Genomic DNA, 11,179 nt, shown 5'->3' on the forward strand with positions numbered 1-11,179 from the left:
GTTCATTTTCATAGGTAAGTAGACAAGAATTATTTTAATTAAGTACAGTATTAAAATGCGACTAGCAAAATATGATGGGGTTTTTATATAAAGTGTTTTGAGTATAAAATAACGCTATTTAAACTTTTATTTTCTCTCGATCATACATACGGAGATAGCTCATTAATATAAACAGTGAATTACGAAGATAATTAGACAAGAATGATTTTAATTAAGTACAATATTAAAAATGCGATTAGCTAAATATGATGTTTTTTTATATACATATATAAAGTGCTTTGATTATAGAATGAATGCTATTTACACTTTTATTTTCTCCCGATCATAGATACGGAGATAGTTCATTAATAGAAAAAGTTCATTTACAAAGGTATTTAGACAAAAATTATTTTAATTAAGTACAATATTAAAAATATTTGACTAGATGTTTGTTTTATATATGGGTCATTCTCACAAAAACAGTCATTTTCATGTCCCCAGTATATTTTATGTTTGTTTTACAACTTACGAAAAAAAAATTCAGGGAAAGTGTCCTTCAGAATGCAGGCTGCCAAAAGAATAAAAATGAAATTATCAATTTTTATTTTTTATTTATTTTAGGTAATTAAAATATACCAATATGTCATTCCCTCAATTGTCCCCACTGTTGATTTAAAAAAAGAAAAAATTGTTTCTGAAATAAAAATAAAAAAAATTACAAATTCGTGTTTTTTATTTCAGACTATTGAAATATAGAATTCGAAAAATCAATTATAAATTTAATTTCTGATAAAAATATTAACATAGCACTATTTTAAACTTTGTCCCTAGTGTTTCGCGTCATTCCCTCACAATCTTCTCGGAATAAAAATATTTTAATAAAAACTTTAGCAGTTAACAACTGGCATCATAGAACAAAATTGCAGTATGTTTCCATCTTTAACTTAAAGAAGCTTTGCTATGGAATAAATTTGAATGAATCCAACCAGGAAAAAATTTTTACGTTTGTCATTCCCTCATGTCGTTTTTTAGAGTAAAATAAAATACAACTTCATCGAGAAAGTGGATAATTATATGTTGCTTTCTTGTATGAATATAATGGTATGCGATTGATTTCAGAAATTAATTAGGCCTAACTGGTATTTTTAAATTTTATTAAATTTGTCATTCCCTCACTAGTGTATAAAGTGAGGGAATGATGCTGAAGTGAGGGAATGATTCAAGATGAGTATATTATTAAAAAAAAATTTGTTCAATCTAGCCAGCCAATTTTATTTTCCAAACCTTTAAAAACTATTAAGTATATAAAACTAAATTATAATAAGTGTTAGATATACTTAGTATGTTATCATTTTCAAACTTGAGGTAGCTGTAACTTAGAAAAAAACATGTATTAAAATAAAATATCATTCCCTCACTTTTTAAACAGTGAAATTAATTAATTTATTTAAATATTAAGTATAATTTATAGGATATATACCTCCTTTATAATGCCATTACATATTTCTATTAATATAAAAAGTTTCAGAGCTTTTTATTCACTTTACTTTCTTGGGATTTTATGAACTGAAAAATGACAGTTTTCGTGAGAATGACCCATATATATATATATATATATATATATATATATATATATATATATATATATATATATATATATATATATATATATATATATATATATATATATATATATATATATATATATATATATATATATATATATATATATATATATGTAAACTTTCACTTTCTCTCTATCATACGAGAGATGGAACTTTAATCGGGGAAACGACTGTTTGTTTCCCCCTAACTTTGCAGCATCTTGGCAGGCAGGTATTGTGAAAGTTCAATTGGTGAAATAGATTTCAGTTACTTTTTAATTTAAAATAGCTAACTGCATATAACATTATAAATAGATATTTTGTTTGTAAGAACTATATTAAAGGTTTTCTATCGTTTGTCTTCGAAGAAAATCAAACGCATAAAGATGAAACAACGTTGAGAATTTTCATTTTGGTACGTCATTAAATGTATGACTATTTCTACGAACACAGCTCTATATTCCTTTCTTAGTGCTGCTGAGCTGAAGAAGAACGCAGTACTTTTATTTTATAACCGTCGTTGAACAGACGACTCAATGTATTAGGTTTACGACTACTAATGTTCGACTCCGAAGCCGTGTAATTTTAAAACCAATCCAGAAGACAAGGGAATTCCTGGATCAAGTATTAGGTGAAATATGCCTTCGTGGATTACTTTTTTTTAGAACTATTGGAGAAGAAAATTACGAAAACCTCCAAGAGTTTGTCTGATTGCAAAAGGATTCTAACCCATGATCGTCGGTACTAGCTGGATGAGGAACTCGTATCGACAAACTGTCTCTTGGATTCGAACCCGGTTCACCTCATTGAAAAGCGAACTCTCTTTCCCTGTCCTTCACTGTAGTCAAAAGCTTTCCTTTACCTATTGCCAGAGCTGTAGAGGTCGTAGGATACTTTTCTGTGGGTCAGTTTATTTACAATTCCTATAGAGCGGTTCATGGTTTTAAGAATATCTGGACTATTTCGGAAGCAAGTAGTTATATAGTTTTTCCTTCATCCTGAGAGTGAAATCGAGTTCATAATGTCCTAAATACTGAAAGTATGATGGATTCTATCAGAAATTTTAATCCCCATGTTTTAAACAAACTAGTCAGAATTTGTGGTGTATGCACCCAGGCATTGTGGTTCTGCAAAATGAGACATGAGCTCAGAAAAAAGTGTCGGTGACATTTCGATATTCATAGTGACCTAGAATGTTCTATTTCTTATTTACTGACACTAGAATAAATCAGCGGTAGGAATTAAACTGTTTATATTCCCGAGTCCATCGTTGATTTTTTTTACTTTTTCGTTATAACTGTTCTATTTCGTTTTCATACTGTAGGTTTCCAAAAGTCTTTAGAAAATTTCATTTTATTTTTTTTCCAATAATTTATCATCTTTTTAAATTTGGCATGACCTTAAAACTCGACAAAAAGTGAAAGGTATTTGAGAGTTGAAAGTATGACTAGAGAAAGTGAAAGTATAATTAGAGAAGTTGAAAGTATTACTGGGAAAACTAGAAAAAAAAGCTTAGATAAATCTGTTTATCTTTTCTGTTATTAACAGTGTTGATAAATGGAGTAGATAAAATCTAAAAATAGAGATTATTTAGTGTTAGAATAGCAATCAAATTATCAGTTAATTAAAAAATACTAATTAAACTACTCTACAAAAAATAATAAAAGACGTCATTGTAAAAATTTATACTTTCCAGGAATTTGATGAAAGTTTTAATTGAATTTAAAAGATGACTTGTTTACGGCTTCCTATATTGAATCAGTACTTTTTCTCTATTGATTTTGCTTTTTACTACACTTATTTTTCTTTTCTTTTTCAATATCCGTCGATTTTAAATTATTTAGTTCGATGAAAACACGGTTTAGAAACATAACTATAACCAAAATAGATATGCACTTTCAGGAATACTGATTCAGTAACATAGCATCGATCGACACGCTGTTCACGTTGACTGCTGATCATATGAAAAAATTAAATATTAAAGAGCGTGCAATAAAATCTTAATCAGTATCTCTCACAGTTTCATTTATAATAAAGAGTAATGCAAAAAGAGTCATCTTTCAAACCCTCGATTGGATTTTTTTTTCTTGAAGTTAATGAAACGGTTATAAACGATTTTTAGGATTGGAGGCTAAAATTACTCCTTTTTTGTAACCGCAATTAAGTTTTTCTAGGAATTGTAGGTAGTCAGATAGAATATTTACAGATAGGAAAGTTATAGATACCTGCAGTATTTTTTTTTAATGGCGGGCACTTGGAACTATTGTCCATTGGCCATAAAAAGTGCCAGAACTGCTAACTCTCTTTTCGTTACCCAGTGGGCACCTGTGGCGAAGTCACGGCTGTTTAGGAACGTCGCCCACATCACACTACCACCACCCGTTTACAGGGCGGGTCACATTCACACACAAAGGAGAAAGCACATAGAACACAAATAGGGAGAAAGAAACATCCATGCCTTGCCCGGGAGCATGTAAACTCTCTTTACACACATAGTATCCCCAAGAGATTTTGAGCTCGCTGATTGGCTTTCTCGGCAGCGCCATCTGTGACGTATGACTATTTCATTTTGCCATGCTTGTTATTTTCAGCATAGATTGATTTCTATACTCCAGCTTTTGTGTACCAACTTGAAATGTCAGTTTTTTCAACTGAGAAACTGCCTTCTTCATTTAAAAATGAAGTAAAAAATATTTCCTCAAATACCATGGATAATGGAATTTGGGGAACTTACCAATGCGAAATGGAATTCTAGAACTTCCAAACCTCATGGACAAAGATTTGTTTGTAGGTAAATAACTAGTTTAGTTATTTTAAGAAAGAATTGTATTTAATTTTTATGGAAAATGCTTTTTTCGTTACATTTATGATTATTACATACATGAATTCTTATGAAGCTAATATCCCTCTAATTTATTGAATAACTTTGAAATCGAATTTAATTGCCTTACTTTATTCTTATACTCACTATAAAATGAAAACTGAATAGTTTTCACTTGATAATTATTTAATTAAATGAATGTTTATTGAATTAAGTTAATATTTTATTTATTTCTTGTGGATTACTAAAATTAAATTATAAAACTTTTAATTTAAGATTTATTAGTGGCGCCATCTATTATTATAAATTAAAACTAAGAGATCTGCATTATGCCTACCTATTTATTACTTATTTTTAATGTTTCTTTTCCTTCTTTTTTTTTGTTGAATTTTTTATAATACCGAAAAACTATTAATTGACATTTAAGATATCAAGCAATTGTCTTTTAAGATGTTTATTTTATAAATTTTTGATTGCGTAATTCCCATCAAAATAAAAGTAAATGATTATGAATTGTCCATTAAATTAATACCATGAGTAATTAAAGAATAAATTTACAAAATATTCCCTCTTTTAATTCTAGTACATTTCTATTGGATTGTACAGATATTTTTTTATTATTTAAGTGCAGGAAATTATTTGTTTGTCCCCACAGTGCGTCGTTTATGAAAGTGGCGCAGGAGAAATGTAAAAGAAGTTTTTCAAAAAATTCTACAATTTTTGCATTTTTTTAACATTTTAGAATATCATCCTCTAGGATATGATGAGATCTTTTTCAAACATGATTTTAAAAATTTATTCATATGCATTTTAAAATCTCATATAATAATTTCAAACTTAACTGAGTGGTTCTGCAATCATACTTAATAAATTTAAGTAAGAGATTTTAATTTCTAAGTGCATAAGGATATTCACAATGCTATTCAATTTGAATATTAATCAATTCTTATATATATATATATATATATATATTACATAAAAGCTAGCTAATGAAACTTTAAAATTTATGTTTAATAATTATTATTATACTAATTTGATGTTTTACCAAAACATGATAATTTACCTTGCATTCGCCTAAAATTCATAGCATTAATATTAAAAAATATTAGAATAAAATTTAAAGCAAAAGTGTTATTATTAAAATACAATTAATAATTCTTTTTAATTTTTTGAACAAAACTTTAACATTTGTCATAAAATTAGTATGAGAAATATACTGGAACTGATTTATGATTAATTTACATTTTGGGGACAAACTATGGAGAAATGTTATTGGGGAGGAGCTACAAGAAGGCTTAACAGAAGACAATGCCGAGAAAGCCAATCAGCGCGATCAAAATCTCTTGGGGATACTATGTGTGTAAAGAGAGTTTACATGCTGCCCGGGATTCGAACCCAGAACCTTTCTGATGCAAGGACAGTTCCCTGCCCCCTACACGGAAAGGTCGGCATACCTGCAATATTTAAAGTAGCAAAAATGAACCCATTTGCAGGGCTCTCAACTGCTATGCTTTCGGGGGAAAAAATTTATCGAGTGGTAGACATTCAGAAACTAGAATTTTCTGAATTTTGATTGACTTTGCTAACATTTCAAAAGCTTCACAGAGAAGGAAATAGAATAAAATGGCTTCCTACATAAACTTTTGAATCATTCAAATCATCAAATTTATTAGGCAAAGAATAATGCATTAACGCATAAACTTAACTACCACTAAAAAAAATTTTCCTCGAAAATTTAGAATGTTAGCGACTGTATATCTGTGCCTAGATTCCTTTTAAAGAGACGGTTCTTTTTGGAAAATCTTACCTGCCAACTTTTAATCCTTTCCATTACAATTTTTTCCAGTGGTTTTAAAATGGAATTAAAACTTCAATTTCAAGCAAACAAATACGTTGTATTTGAGAAAACTTGAGTTGACAACCATGATAGTAACGCATATTAATATATGTGCTTAATTTTTGTAAGAATAGTGGTGATCAAAATCATTTGAAAATTAAGATTATAAAAGAAAAAATAGTATATATTTACTACCACTTTAAATATGAAAATAAAATCTTCCGGAAAATCCGAAAGAGTTGGCAGGTATGTAATGAGGTTGAATCATTTACAAGCTTTTAATTCACGAAAGCAAGATAATTCTGTCTGCCACAACATATTAATAATATAATATAAACATCACTGAATATGAACCTGTTGCCTTAGAAACTTGTTGCGGGGCCTCCCTGGCAGAACGGTATCGCCCGTCTAACGCTATGCAAAGTATGGAGGTAGCAGGTTCGAATCCTACTGTTACCCTAAAAAATTTATCTTTGCACTGTCCTTCTATTTGACAAAAGGTTTATAAGCCTAGATTGAGCACACAAGCCGGCAAATGTATGCAATTCCAATAAACAAAAACATGTTGCTTTTTTTTAAAATCTTGAATGATGGTAACCGAAAAAAAGACTCAATTCACCGCAAAAAAGACTCGCAAATGACTACTAGTACCACTATTTTCTGATAGGATTTTTTATATATACACTTAATTTTGTGCTTAGGTATCAATGGCAGAGATGCCATTTGTTCCGGACAGCAAAAATATATTTTAAAGTAGTAGTTTATTAATTGTGATTCTTGATTTAATAAATTCAATTTAGTAGATTTTCATCCACCACTATTTCTAAATAATTCGTGGGCTTATATAATTCATCACTTTATTGTACTTACATACCCTCCAACTGCTACGGAATTTCCGTAATTTCAGAAATCTTCTTTTCAGGCGGTAGCAAAATTAATGTCTTAATATTTAAAAAAAATTAATTTTAGCGTAACTTATCCACTATTACTTATAAAAGTGCAGGCCATATGGCTAGATTCCTAAGTTCTGAGAAAAATGTTATGAGAGATCCATTTGCTTTAAAAATTTCTACTTTGGTTCGCTACCACTAGAAAGAATTATTTTCAAAATCCTCATAAGTTGGAGGGTATGTACTTATGCAACGCCTCCTATAACTGAAAGCCTCCACACGGTTTTTTATAGGTAGTCCGATCAGACCACTATGAAGAATATCCACTTTCCGAACGAGTCATTTAATATAAAATCTAGTTAAAATAAGAAAGTGGTAGCACATATATGACTAAAAAAATTTTTATTTATGAATATTATTGGTTTGCCTTATTCACTTGTCAACCACTACAAATTCAATTCTCAAATATATATGATAAATTTCTCACAATTACATTTATAAAAAGTTTTGGGTTCATGCGCACAACTGGTTCACTTTTTAAACAATCTGCGCGGACTACTTATAAAAGACCGTGTGGAGGCTTTCTGATGTAGGAGGTGATGACTTATGTAATGCTATACCTTTTGAAAAGCAAGAAAAAATGGTCAGGTATTTGTGAAATTTACTTCGTAGTTATTTACCATTATTTTAATTATTTTAGCGTGTCCGGAGCAGTCAACGCCTCCTATAACTGAAAGCCTCCACGCGATTTTTTATAGGTAGTCCACTTTCCGAACGAGTCATTAAATGCAGAATATAGTTAAAATAAGAAAGTGGTAGCAAATATATGATTAAAATTTTATTTTATTTATGATATTATTAGTTTGCCTTATTCACTTGTCAACCACTACAGATTCAATTCTCAAATATATAAGATAAATGTCTCTCAATTAATTTTATAAAAGGCTTTGGGTTCATGCTCACAACTGGTTGAGTTCTTAAACAGTCTGCGCGGACTACTTATAAAAGACCGTGTGGAGGCTTCTTGATGTAGGAGGTGATGGTTCAGTTAAGCAAATTTTGTTTAATTTTATTTCTCCTCTTTAAGAAGGAAGAAATCAGCTTGACTTCGTTTTACGAGGGCCTGCCTAACACCCTCATAAAACGAAATAAAATTTTAAAAAATGGGTGCTTTATTCGTTAGATAATTCACAAGATAATTCTATGAACAACAATTTCATTTCATTAGTAAGTATGCAATTTCACTGTTTACGTATATTAGATTATAAAATATAATTATTATGTAATTTAAAGTGTTATAAATAAGCTCCTGCAAACAATAATAATTTGACTTGTCAAATTAAACTAATTAAAACTTCAAGATTTGTAAAAGTACGTAGTTTAGCACAATTAATATATGTTTAAAGTCAGGTTTTTCTTAGCATAATTATAATCACGAAAGTGTTAGTACTAAAAACTGGTTTCAATGAAGTGTCAAGAGAATTTTCCTTATCTTCATGAATGTTCTTAATTATGCATATGAAATAATTTTTTAAAAAATAACGGAGTGGAATTTCTTTTCTGGAAACCTTTAAGTAAAAAATCAGCATAAAACTTCTAGATAAGTCAACAATTTAAAGATACTACTAATAACACTTCAAAGAATCCGATACAAACCTAAAAATTATAATGATTATTTATTAAAACAGAGCGAAAATGTGATCGCATTATTATGATTACTGGTGAAATTGTTTTACCTAATAATAGTTATTAGGCTTTCATAAGACACTAGATAGACATAACGCCACATAAACGCCATAACATTTTAAGTCATGGATTGTAAAAGCTGCATCATTTGATGTTTGCCCTCTTTACATCCAGAGGGCTGAATTGTTATTCAATTCCAGTCAATACCTTCCTTAAGACACGTGAAAAAATTCTTTTCCATCTTTAGTATTCATATTTATATGAAAATCACCGCCAAGTCAATAATTATTAGTTAATATTAAAAAGAACATAAAAATACTTTAAATTAATACTGTAAAAGCATTAACAATGCACGCTAATTAGAAAAAAAATTTCTACATATTAGTTAAAATTTTAATTAACGTGAAGTTAATTAAACATCGTATTGAGCATCGAATTTGTTTAAATAGAATTCTTTTACGTCTATGTCTTTTACTTAACTTAGATTTATTATTCGTTTATGTAACCATGATATACTTTTGTTTTGTGTACCTGGCAACTTCGATGTATAACTAGTTTGTTTATGTTCTACGTGGCCTTGCACCTGCATTTTTATTAAGAAATATATAATAAAAGAATTTAAATCTTTGTGAATATAGAATGTGTCACTTAAGAGAATTGATACTTGACGGGTTTAGCTTACTCGAAATAGAATGGGAGAAACGTTGCTAACTCAAAGAAATGCCACGTTTCAACAACCAATCAGGATCCAGGTACACACACTACGTCACTTGCAAACCCATTGATTCTAAGAAGTATCGTCTGCTTGCACTGCTTTTTTATTAACCCTTTCGCGCCGACTGTCACAAATACGTGACAGCAAAAAACCGTATCAATCAGGGTAAGAAGATAAAACTGGTAATCAAAGTATTTCTTTAGCAGTTTATTTGTGGGCGGAGTTATAATTTTTTGATTTATTTAATTCACCATTACTTTGTTCAAAATAAAACTATTTAGTTATACTTTGAATTATCATTGATTGTATATATGATAAAACTAACAATAATTAAAATAAAAGCAAAGTAAGTCTGTAAAATTAGTAACGACTACATTTAAGTTACCGTTTTTTATTTAATTGCAACTTGATTCTGATTTTGTACGAATGCTTTTCTGAATCACCCGTCCCCAAGGGGTTAATGATTACGTCAGCCTGATTTTTTATAACTTGCACCATTTTATTTTCAATTATGATTTCGAAAAATGGGTGAACTTGATTTTCTCAATTGGCATTTAATATAAATAAAAACGTGCCATACGCTTCCTAAAGGAAATATAAATTTTAAAAGTGTTCTATTGTATAAAGTAACTGGTAAGTTTCGGCGTTGATTTTACAATCTAGATTATATAAATCGCTAATAAGTACGTATGTATCAATAAAACCGATGATACTTCTTTTCTCGCGTTGGCAACAGTCTGCATTTTTAATTGATAGGCTTCGGCGCGCAAGAGCACGAAGTGAGCATCATATGGCTAATCTATATTATATAAAACTCTAATACGTTTTAATTGATAGGCTTCGGCGGGCAAGAGCAAGTAGTGAGCATCATATGGCTAATCGGGTGAATTTTCATCGAATTATCAAAAAAATTCTCACAAAATTATCTTCATCGAAGCGCATGCTTTACATCCGGCGTTCAGTACTATTTCATATTGTTTTACAACACATGGTTTTAGCCCTCTGGTGGGAAAGACTTTAAAACAAAACTTACAACAGTTACTTTTCTCAACAACTGAAATTTAGAATAGTGTGATTAAGAAAAATATGTGAACTGTTTGCAATTTCAAATTAATATTGAAATGCACAGGTTTAGAATTTTCTACAGTGAAAAGTTTTCGGAACTTCAGTGTTCAAAAAAGTATACAAAAGCTAGAAAACTTTCATCATTTATTTGAACCTTAAGAAAAAATCTAAAAAGTGTTACTGAAAATGTGACTCAACGTCTAATATATATAATTCTCTTACGTGGCTCCCAAATTTTGGCTGTATTTCTTTTCCGCTGGTGGCAACGTTTTCTTTGTTTTGTTTGTCATAAATCTTGCCCTGTCTATGCGAATTACTTCTATTCAGATGAATTTCTCCTTCGAAACTTTGTTCTGCATATTGAAATGAATCCATTTGGGACAAAATGTTGTAAATTACTGAGTTTATTTGACTGCTGCTTTCCTAGGTATTGAGAATGCATGATTAAGTTTCTTTTTGTAAAAGTATTTTCGAAAACAATTAATTCTTCATAAATATATAGGTTTATCTCAAAAATCTTTTTAAAGGTCATTTTTGACAGGGTTGTACCAGTTGGTTATGCGGTGATTGATTTGGTACAAA

Source organism: Parasteatoda tepidariorum, chromosome 5 (assembly GCF_982258835.1).
Source record: "Parasteatoda tepidariorum strain Cologne lab strain chromosome 5, Ptep-v5.0, whole genome shotgun sequence".
Taxonomy (NCBI): domain Eukaryota; kingdom Metazoa; phylum Arthropoda; class Arachnida; order Araneae; family Theridiidae; genus Parasteatoda; species Parasteatoda tepidariorum.